This window comes from Coenobita brevimanus, unplaced genomic scaffold (genome assembly GCF_032717465.1).
Source record: "Coenobita brevimanus isolate Jiangsu-jjx unplaced genomic scaffold, ASM3271746v2 jjx.HiC_scaffold_1807, whole genome shotgun sequence".
Lineage (NCBI taxonomy): Eukaryota > Metazoa > Arthropoda > Malacostraca > Decapoda > Coenobitidae > Coenobita > Coenobita brevimanus.
Window position 1 is genome coordinate 403,773 of NW_027642675.1, and position 11,037 is coordinate 414,809.

Below are 11,037 nucleotides of genomic sequence, written 5' to 3' on the forward strand. Positions count from 1 at the left end.
CCTCCACCTCACTCACATACACTCTCTTCGTCAGTCTTTCACCCTCCATCCTCTCCACATGGCCAAACCACCTCAGTGTGTTCCTCATAACGCTTCCTATCCCATCCACATCCACACCACAACGCTCCTTTATATCCTCATTCGTCAGCCTGTCTCTCCATGTGACTCCACAGGCTCCTCTTAAATAACTCATTTCCACTGCTCTCACTCTTGACTTGTGTCCTTCCAACAACGTCCAAGCTTCACTTCCATACGTTAGAGTTGGTATCACAATACTGTCATGTAGTAACTTTTTCACTTCCATGCTCACTTCCCTGTTTCTTATCACTGCTTTCAAAGAACCAGCAACCTTTCTTCCCTGCAGTACCCTTTCAAGCACTTCACCCTCCAAACCTCCATCCTTACTCATCACACTACCCAAGTACTTAAACGTACTCACATTTTCCAATTCTCTCTCTCACACACACAAAACCATCTCCCCTTACTATGCTCTCTCTCACACACACACACACACACACACACACACACCATTTCCCCTTCTACAGTATGTACCCTGCCTCTCTCTCCTGCATAAGGTGTAGGAGGTAAACTTTTTTTAACATAGTGTAAAGGTCTAACTAAACAGTAATATGTAATACTAAAGATGCCACTGCAATATAATAATTTGGTCCACAAAATATATATATTTTTATGCATAAATTCTGTAAGTTTTGATGACTTTCATATGCTGATATTATTTTGCTGCCAGCTTTGGTAATGGCAACTTCAGTGTTACATTGTACACTAACACTTACATTATACAGTGATACAGACCAATGGTATAACTGACTGACAATACCAACATCACATACGGCTGTACTCCAAACAGTACTTAGCACAAGAACAGAAGACTGAAAGAAATTTGGACCAAGTTAAGGCAAAAAGGGTATAGACAGGCAACTGAAACAAGATTGTAAAAATGTACACACAAGAATTTATTTTTACAAAATAACATTCATTTACTATACATATATGGTACATGCCTATACTCTCTTCACCTTAACTTGGCCGAATTTTCATAATTTTGTAGCTGAAATTCTTGTTCAATGCCAGAAACATCATTTTCATAGCACTTCCTCATGACTAGCACAATATTCTAGGCAATCTCTTGTTACAAGTACAGTACTGTACAGTGATAATGGAAAAGATGTTAATTTTAGGCCAAGTTAGAGTGCCGGTAAAAACTGTATAGTAATATTAGTTGTGCATTGAGACAAACTATTATTCTTACAGTTGAAGCCTTTGTGGATCTATTTTACATTCACTTATTCAGGCCATCACAAGAAACTAATGGCAAACTGACTGGCTTTTGCTGTGTTGTCTCCAAAGGCAAACATTTTATGCCCCATACTGAATGGCCTTGGTAAAACTTCAGTGTGAAGTGGTTAAAAGCTACATTAAATTTTTGCCTGCACACATCAATGACTTAGTATCATTTAACTACCAGTAATATCTATCTACCTATTGCCAGACGCCTCAATCCCGTTCGGGGTGGCCACAAACAAATCGCCTCCACGTCGCCCTGTCCCCCGCCATTTCACTGCCCCGCTCCCAACTCACACTACCAGTAATAGCTTTAGAAAATTGTCCTCCTGATGCAAGGGGTAATAGAAATTCACATAATGGAGCATTTAGAAAAAGATCCACTGATCCAGCTCTACTCATGTCTGTGTCTAAGAAACATGGTGAGCATTAAGCATAAGTCTGTTCTTATATATGTACTACAACTCTAACCTGGGATTTAAAAAGAAAAGAAAAAAAATGATAGTCCCCCCCCCACACAAAACCTTCAGTGAAGAATGTCCTGTACATAATCACTTTAGTCCAGTTCAATTAATATACAACCATTTATACGTACAAAACACACCTACAGTATTTGCATGACCACCTTCTACCTATGGTCAATAAATAAAACTTCAGCAAGTGATGTGACAGATGTTGGAAGCAGTGAGTTGAGGAGCTTGGACAACAGGGAGAGTGGATTGCTGCAGCCTGGTAGGGAGAGAGACACTGTGTTACTAGAGTAATAAGCAAAATAACTGCATAGGTAGAGATATTAGGAAGTTTACTGATGACAATATGGGCCCTAGTGATTTAGTACAGCAGGAAAAACATCATAAGGATAAAGATCAATATGATGGTAATATTTCTTATTATGCTGATGATCATAACTGATCATCAGCATAATAATAAATATTGCCATCATATTCATCATCTTTATGATGTTTTTCCTGCTGCTGTAGTCCCAGGCTCCTCTGAAGGTGAACCAGTGAACTACAAGCTCTTATCTTGCAGTCAATCCTCATTCTTTTCAGGGGATAACAAGACTGGGTACATGGTTATATCAGTGCCACTGCATGAAGGCATCCCTCTATACTGGCTACATGGTTATATCAGTGCCACTGCATGAAGGCATCCCTCTATACTGGCTACATGGTTATATCAGTGCCACTGCATGAAGGCATCCCTCTATACTGGCTACATGGTTATATCAGTGCCACTGCATGAAGGCATCCTCTATACTGGCTGCATGGTTATATCAGTGCCACTGCATGAAGGCATCCCTCTATACTGGCTACATGGTTATATCAGTGCCACTGCATGAAGGCATCCCTCTATACTGGCTACATGGTTATATCAGTGCCACTGCATGAAGGCATCCCTCTATACTGGCTACATGGTTATATCAGTGCCACTGCATGAAGGCATCCCTCTATACTGGCTACATGGTTATATCAGTGCCACTGCATGAAGGCATCCTTCAATAGCATCTTGATATAACAAAATAACAAAATACTACTTATATGCTTTCTCTTTCTGGATCCTACCTAACCTGATGTTTTAATGGAATTAGGGTTATCCATCCATCCATCATCCAACCCTATGTTGCCCCATGAAGAGTGTTGGAGCCTAGGGCTAGGCAAGTTGGTCCTGACATTTAAGATGAGAGTGACCAGCCTCACTCATCCCTGCATGGCATTACATGTGCATTATACCCCAACCATCCCTTGGATATTAACCTACATAGGCCCAATCTGACTGGAGCACCTGAATTACCCATTAAACCACCAGATGCCATAATCTGGTTATATGGTTACCACCCAGCACAGTAAATGGTTTCCTGGTGTACAGGAAACCATTTCACTTGTCACTCAGTGTAGAATCACCCACAGGCAGAAGAAAGAGGAAAGAATGAAGGAAGGCAAGACAGAAGAGGAAGGAAGGAGGACAGGAAAGGGCAGACACCCAAAGTAGCACTACACAGTGAGTGGATGGTGAGTGCCCCCACCTACCAACAAGTTAGGGTAGTAAGGATGCAGGGGGGGGCGGGGCTAGTAATCATCGCAACCCTATCTTAAAAAAAATAAAAAAAATAAAAAAAAGTTGGGTGACAGTAGGATTGGGTGGGAAGGGGGATGACCAAGGCCCATCATTTAGAAACTGCCTAATATCTCTCCTACTGTAAGTGATTATTCTGCTTATTACTCCTTACTATCATCTTGTGTCATTTAAATCATTACAATACCTCCATATTCAGCATAAATAACATACAAATTGACAGCAGGCAGCCCTATCCAAAAATAATTAGCTAAGGAAAAGACGCTACGCAGCCTCCTAAAGTTACGAGCATATGGACCCGGTGGTTATGCTGATACAATGACAATCAATGCTCTTTTGTGGCCTATTACACAGGCAGCTGGAACGACTCAGTGCCAACGGGGCAACAGTTACCAGCCTCACTTGCCCACCCCTCAGATGAAACCCTTACAGTGTCCATCCAGCTGGAGCACCGTAACCCACTAAACCACCAGCCACCATAGCAAATGCTTTGGGATATAGCAAACCATTTCACTTGTCACTCAAGGGGACTACATAGGAGACAGGGAAGGATGGGGACAACATGAAGTAGAGAGAGAGAGGGGATGGGGGTGAGGATGGGGACATCAAAGAGAGGGGGAGATGGGGATGCATCAAGGGGGGGGGGGATGACTACATCAAGCAGAGCACAGAGGTGGGGGGCGGCACTACACTGTGTGGGGGAAGAGGGGGTCACTATCAAATGGAAGGAGGGGGAAGGGGTGGGGATAGAGAAAAGGGGGGATGGGAAAGAGGGTGACTGCACCCCCACCTTCCACTATTATACTATAATTTTTTTAATGATAAATACAACCACCATTACTACCAATGTTTCACTTTTCACAAACTAGACAAATGATAAAGAAGGAATAAGATAATTTTTAATCAAGTGGACATAAAATGTATTTTACGTAAAATAAAAACAACTGTAACCTTCAATACAATAATTACCTTGGGCATCAAGAAGGGTGAGTATGAAGGCACACTTAGGTGTCAACTGGCAGTCCGTCTCACCCTTATCGTAGCTAATCACTTGTCCTTGCACCTCTGTTGTGAATGGGATCAGAACAAAATTGGTTAAAAATAATAATAAATTGTTAAAAACCACTCCTCCAACCATTATACAACCCTTCAGTGCCCCATCAGGAGCACACGTACCTGGGTCTACACACCTTAGTCCAGGCTAGATTACGAAGCATGTGACCAGTTGCTCTTTCTTGAATAAGGGAAGTGTTGGCAGTAAGGAAGAAGGAGGAGGCTAGAACTAAGAGAGAAGATGAGAATGAAATAGAAGTGGAGGAAGAGGTTGGCATAATGAGAAAAGGAGGGGGGGGGGAGCTGGCATTGAGAGAGGAGAATGGAGGAAGAAGGGGTTGGCAATGTGATAGAAGGAAAGGAGGAGGAGTACTGAGCTGGCACACACACACAATGGAGAAGGAAGAGGCTGGCACAGAGATGGAGAGGAAGAGGAAAGGACTGGCATTGAGACAGAAAGGAGGAGGAATAAGGAGCTGGCAGAGAGAGAGAGAGACAGACAGAAAGGGGTGGGAACTGTGAAATGAAGGGAAGGAGGAATAGGGGGTTACAAGTGAGAGGGAGGGAGGGAGAAGGAGGTGTAGGGGAAGTGCACCGAGAAAGGAGGAATCTAGGTGTAAGGGACAGGGGACTGAGGAGGGAGCAAGGTGTAAGGAAAGTGCACTGAGAAAGGAGGCAATGAGGAGTAAGGGAAGTGCACTGAGAAAGGAGGGGGATGAGGAGAAGGCTGCAAATGAGAGATGGGGGGGGGGGGATAAGCCTCTGTGAAGATAGAGGGTGGTGGTGGGGGAGGGGGGAGAAAGGGGCTGGCACTGAGAGAGAAAGGGATGAGAAGGAAATTACTAACACTGGGGGAAGAGAGAGAGAGGGGGGGCTAGCATTAAGAGAGGAGGAGGAGGAAGAGGCTGGCACTGAGGGAGGAAGAGTAATGAAAGCTGTTTAGGGAAAAGTTACCAGTAAAGAAGTTTCAATCCTAAGATCAGCCGATAAAAATTTTTCATTGTGTGGGTACCAATAAAATATTACCAAATACCTGGCCCTTTCAGTATGAGGTCTTTAAAGTATTTATTTTCATTATCCACAGACAATTAACGTTAACTGTATTTTACTTTGAAGAGAGTACTATCAGCGTCTTGGCTACAGGAAGTCATCCCAGTTCGATAAATTGGTTAAGAGAAATTTTAAAAATAAATAAAAATTACACCAGTATCATACTGAAAGGTTTAGGTCCAAATCACAAAACATTATCCACAGACAGTTTAAATTTACTGTATTTTTTAAGAGAGTACTGGTAGGTGGTGGCAACCATCATCCACTCACTTGATGTAGTGCTGCCTACTTCTTCCTTAGCCTTTATCATTCTTTTTCTGTGCCTGCCCTCCTCTCTTCCTATTTCTCCCATCTTTCCTGTCACTTCTTATTCCTTTTCTTTCCGTTACAGGTGGCTTTACATTGAGTGACAAGCCAAATGGTTTCCTGTAAGCCAAGAAACCATTTACAATGCTGGGTGGTAACCATATAACCAAACCACACGTGCTCCCTACGTGTCAAGTGGGTTGGTGGAGGGTTAGAGCCCCTCCCTGTAAAACAAATAACTCAGAGTCAAATGGCCACCCCGTAAGGGATTATGGCGTCTGGCAATAGATAGATAGATAGACTTGCATCTTGGCTGTACATGGTTCATCACAATTCGATAAAATTGTTAGAAGAATGAATTTTAAATATACATCATCATACTGAAAGGTTTAATGGGTCCAAAGCACAAAAGGTTAAACTTCAGTAGTTTCTTTAATTATACACTCACTATTGCCTGATTATTTACTTCAGCATTATATGAACCTCTAGTGATGAAGTGTCTGAAATCCATATTTAACTCCTCCAGTTACATCCCTTGATATCTTGGCTGGAGGTAAAGAATAAAAACTATATATATAAACCAATTAAGAAAACACAATTATATAATAATAACAATAATAATAAATCATCATCATCATCATCATCCGGACCTCCTTTCCCACCCAAGGGCAGGGTGAGGAGTAGCAATGTCCAGACAGCCCAAAATTGCCCAATCCAATGGGCCACGCTTCCGTTCACTCATCATTCAAGCCCCCAGAATCCTGGCTCTATCGGATACGCCAAAAACATTCACCACGTGCTGTAGCTTCACATATCGTATCCGACAGAGTCAATCCAGACGCTGCCATGTTAGACAGGGGTGCCAAAAATCCCTGATCATGCACATCTCCTCACAAAATTCATCCAGCCAGCTCGATCTCCTGTCAGTTCCCTAGCCTCACCGACTTCCAAACCTCTCTTCCTCACACATTCATCCACCATATCTCTCCACCTTCTCCTTGGCCTACCTCGCCTCCTCCCTCCTTCGAATTCGCTCAGATATACCTTCTTCACCACTCTATTGTTATCCATTCTCTCCACATGACCATACCATCTCAGTGCACTCTCTTCAATTCTGGTGTCCACCGACTTCCTCACTCCACATCTTTCATGAATCACATTATTTCATATCCTATCCACCCTTTGTACTCCACATACATTCCTCAGCAGTCCCATCTCCACTGCTCTTACTCTTGACTTTTCATTTTCATGCCACACCATAGTCTCACATCCATAGGTTAAAGTTGGCACTAACACTCCTTCATGTATTTCTCGTGCAGCTGCAACACTCAAGCCTCTGTTTCTTATCAAGGCCTTCATTGCACCAGCTACTTTTCTTCCTTGTGTCACTCTACTTTCAACTTCTTTTGCATATTTTCCTCTCTTTTCTATCACTGTACCCAGGTATTTGAACTCTCTCACCAATTCCAGTCTCTCTCCATTCACTGTTACATTGCACAGGAAGTCACCTTCTCTCAATAACCATCACTTTACTCTTTTCTACATTTACTCTCAAGGAACGACGCTTACAGACATCAGCAAAACTCTGCACTAGCCTACCAAGCTCTTGTCCGGTACTTGCAAGCAGTACTGCATCATCAGCATACAACAAATTTGAGATATTCCATCCATCACCATTCATTACCAATGCCACCCCTCTCTCCATTACTTGTGTTTTCACTTCCCTCATCACCCCATCCATATATACATTGAACAACCATGGGGACATCACACAACCTTGTCACATGCCCACACTGATTGTGAACCATTCACTTAGATGCCCATTAACCCTGACACATGCTTCACTACCATCATAAAAACTCTTGACAGCACCTAACAGCTTACCCTCTACACCATACATGCGCAAAACTTTCCACAATCCTTCTCTGTCCACTTTGTCATATGCTTTTTCCAGATCCATGAATGCCATAAACTCCTTATGGTCCTTCTCACAAGCCTTCTCTACTATCTGTCTCACTGCAAATATTTGGTCCACACATCCTCTGCCACTCCTAAAGCCACCTTGTTCATCACTCACTAGGACTTCCGATATCTCTCTTACTTTCTCTATAATAATTCTTCCATATACCTTCCCTACCACACTCAGTAAGCTTACGCCACGATAATTTTTGCACTCACTTCGTTCACCTTTATTTTTGTACAGGGGTACAATCACAGCCTTTTTCCACTCTGCAGGCACAGTTTCACTCATCCATGCCTTCTTACACATCCCCAACAAGCACTTCATTCCATTCTCTCCACTACATTTAAGCATCTCCGCATACCCCTCATCAACCCCAGCTGCTTTCCCATTTTTCAGCCGCTTCACAGCACTCTTCACCTGTGCGAGTGTCACGTCTCCTGGCACTGCATTCCTTCTCTGCACACCCCCAAAACCAATCATGTTTACAGCTGCTCTGCTCTCTCTATCCCCATTCATCAGGCTTTCAAAATATTCTTTCCATCTGGTCCTTACTTCATCTCCATGGGTTAATAATCTAACACCTGCATCCTTCACACCATCCCATTTCTTACCGCTTTCACTTCTACATTTCCACACCTCTTTCCAGAATAACTTTCTATTTTCAGAGTAAATAAAAACTAAGCCAAAAATTACATGCCAGATTTGTCAGTAATATAAATCCACCTGACAAACTATGCATCATCCAGAAATCAGTGGAGTTTCGTTACCTTGTGATAAATACACAGCTGGACACATACAAACAAAGGTAAATGCATAAAATGACAGCAAACACAGGCAGATATGACTAACCTTGCATCATCCAGGTATTGGTGAGTGACTGGAGGCATTTACCAAGAGACAGTGCTTGTTTGGGCAACACTAGAGGCCTTGTGTGTTGCTGCTGCCCCTCCACAGTGGATGATGGGCAGGCCAGGGGATGAGGGGTGGCAGGGTGGAGGAAGTGGGAGGCTTGGCTGATCAGTTTTGCCTGCCACACTAACAATCCTGCTCACTGGCTCAGATTTGATACTTGCCGAATGCCCTGTGGGAGAACGAGTCACTTTAACTCCTCTGCAATTACATTGATTTTCAGTACTGTATAATCCTGCTATATACAGACGACTTGATTCTGCTTGGGTAGATATAAAAACTTGAGAGGTCTGACACACCACCAGACTGCCTGTTCATACAAAGCATCCCAATATTTCTCCCCCAAATCCTACCAGAGAAAAGGGATGAGGTAGGATCCCCCCCACCTCCCCACCAGAAAGAGAGAGTATAACAATCAAACAGCATACCCAGTAACATATGCCAGTTATTAACATATCACCAAACAATGAAATAATGGCTCCACCTTATAAGTACAACCTGGTTAATCATCTTCCCTTTAGCATTTCTTAAATCCTGTAACACCTACACTTGTAAAGTATTAAAGGTGCCACTCAACTTTTTCTCTACCATCCACACATGCACTACTCAAAATGACACTGTGGTTACTCATACAAAACCCTAATACAAAAGGGCTCCTGATGTTAAGAGTACTTATGTTTATGGAAATTTGCTCGCATGAAAGAGTACATAACCTATGGGCAAAAATGGGGACTGGGTATATAACCACCACCAACATACACCTATTATGCTATATATGAGGCAGTTTTATACAAGAAGAAGGGTTAGTTATATCTAAAACACACAAACAAAATTAACATATGACATATAATAATGCATACCTATTGTAATGGATGCATAATGATCCCAAGAAAAGCTATTGGAATTGAAACCACATCCTCAAACTCCTGACTCTGGCTACTGACTGCATACAACAGTTATAAACACAAGTGACATAACCCTTAAAGGATTAATGCTGCTGGCAATACATAGGAATAATTTATCTTACTATTGCCAGAAGCCTTAATCCTGTATGGAATGACCAAAAACAAACTGCTTCCACATTGCCCTGTCCTTTGGCTGCCCTCCCCTTAACTCATATCCTCCTCTCTCATTTATCTTTCCAGTTAATCCTCCCATCTTGCTCCTGGTCTCCCCCTCCACCTCATGCACACACACACACACTGTCCTAACCAGTCTCTCATTCTTCACCCTCCCCACATGGCTAGCAATTTATGCCCTTGATTAACCCACCAGTTCACAGAAAACTATTTCCTAACATGTTACAAAAATCCAGGATACTTGATATCTTAATTCTGTCGCAACTGTTGTAATGTCTGAGGTGATATTGTACACTGGCAAGTATTTATAATGGTCCCTACCCAAGTAATAGCATGAACAAACCTCCCTAAGTTTACTAAGAAATGGTTTAGTTTTGGTTACTCTGATATTCCATCTAAATGACTTCCATATGAAGTGTTTGTTAACACTGAGTGAAGACAGATGTAGTACACACGCCGTTTTACAAACAATTTAAGCTTAGTAAAGTATATAAAGAGGGATGCCTTCATGTGGTGTACTGGGCAGCTCCACTGCCAGATTTGACAAACATTCCTCAGCTCCCTCCCTATCCCCAGAAAAGTGGATGGTGAACTGAGGAGGGCAGCTGCAGCCCACAGTTCACTGGGTTCACATTGCAGATGTGCTTTAGGACACTACTACATGTGTTGTGTGGTGCTGGTGCAGGATTTGTGCACTACACTGACAATATAATAAATATCACCTGTAGTGCTGCCAGCCAGTTGGGTACGGCCTGGGGCATTCCAACAGACAGGTACTTGTACGGTATATAATAATTACACTGACAAAATATAATAATTACACTGACAAATTATAGTAAATATCACCTGTAGTGCTGCCAGGGGGTTGGGTACGGCCTGGGGCATTCCAACAGACAGGTACTTGTATACAATTGTCATAAGTGCTGCAGTGAACCCATTTTCATTGTCCTCTTCTCTCCTCTCATTGCTGCAGCCTTCAGATGACCCCAGTGACCTGGATGATGCTGAAGATGGTTTGGTTGATGATGAGGATGACGTATTGGCTGACGATGAGGGTGATGATCCTCCAACTTGTGCATGCACCAGCTGAGCAGAGCAGCCACTGCCCTCCGTACACAGCTCTGGAGGCGCTGGGAAAGATATAGTGTATGACATATAAATAAATAACTACATCAATTTATCCCAACTCTTATTCAGCCATTAAGTTAAATAACTAAACTGAAGTGTCAATGAAAGTATTAAAGCGATGCATACAAGTACAGTAATCCCTGTACTTTCTGGACGCCCACTTTCCGGACA

At 42.6% G+C, this 11,037-nt stretch overlaps 1 long non-coding RNA gene across 1 annotated transcript; it reads right to left on the reverse strand.

Annotated features, from left to right (window-relative positions):
- Positions 1-1,844: 1,844 nt before the first annotated feature.
- On the reverse strand, positions 1,845-10,501 carry LOC145389664 (uncharacterized). Its single transcript, XR_013895497.1, has 4 exons — positions 10,461-10,501; positions 8,600-8,831; positions 4,348-4,443; positions 1,845-2,031 (listed from the first exon to the last, which is right to left on the reverse strand). It is a non-coding gene; the product is annotated as an uncharacterized LOC145389664 (long non-coding RNA).
- Between the last annotated feature and the right edge of the window lie 536 nt (positions 10,502-11,037).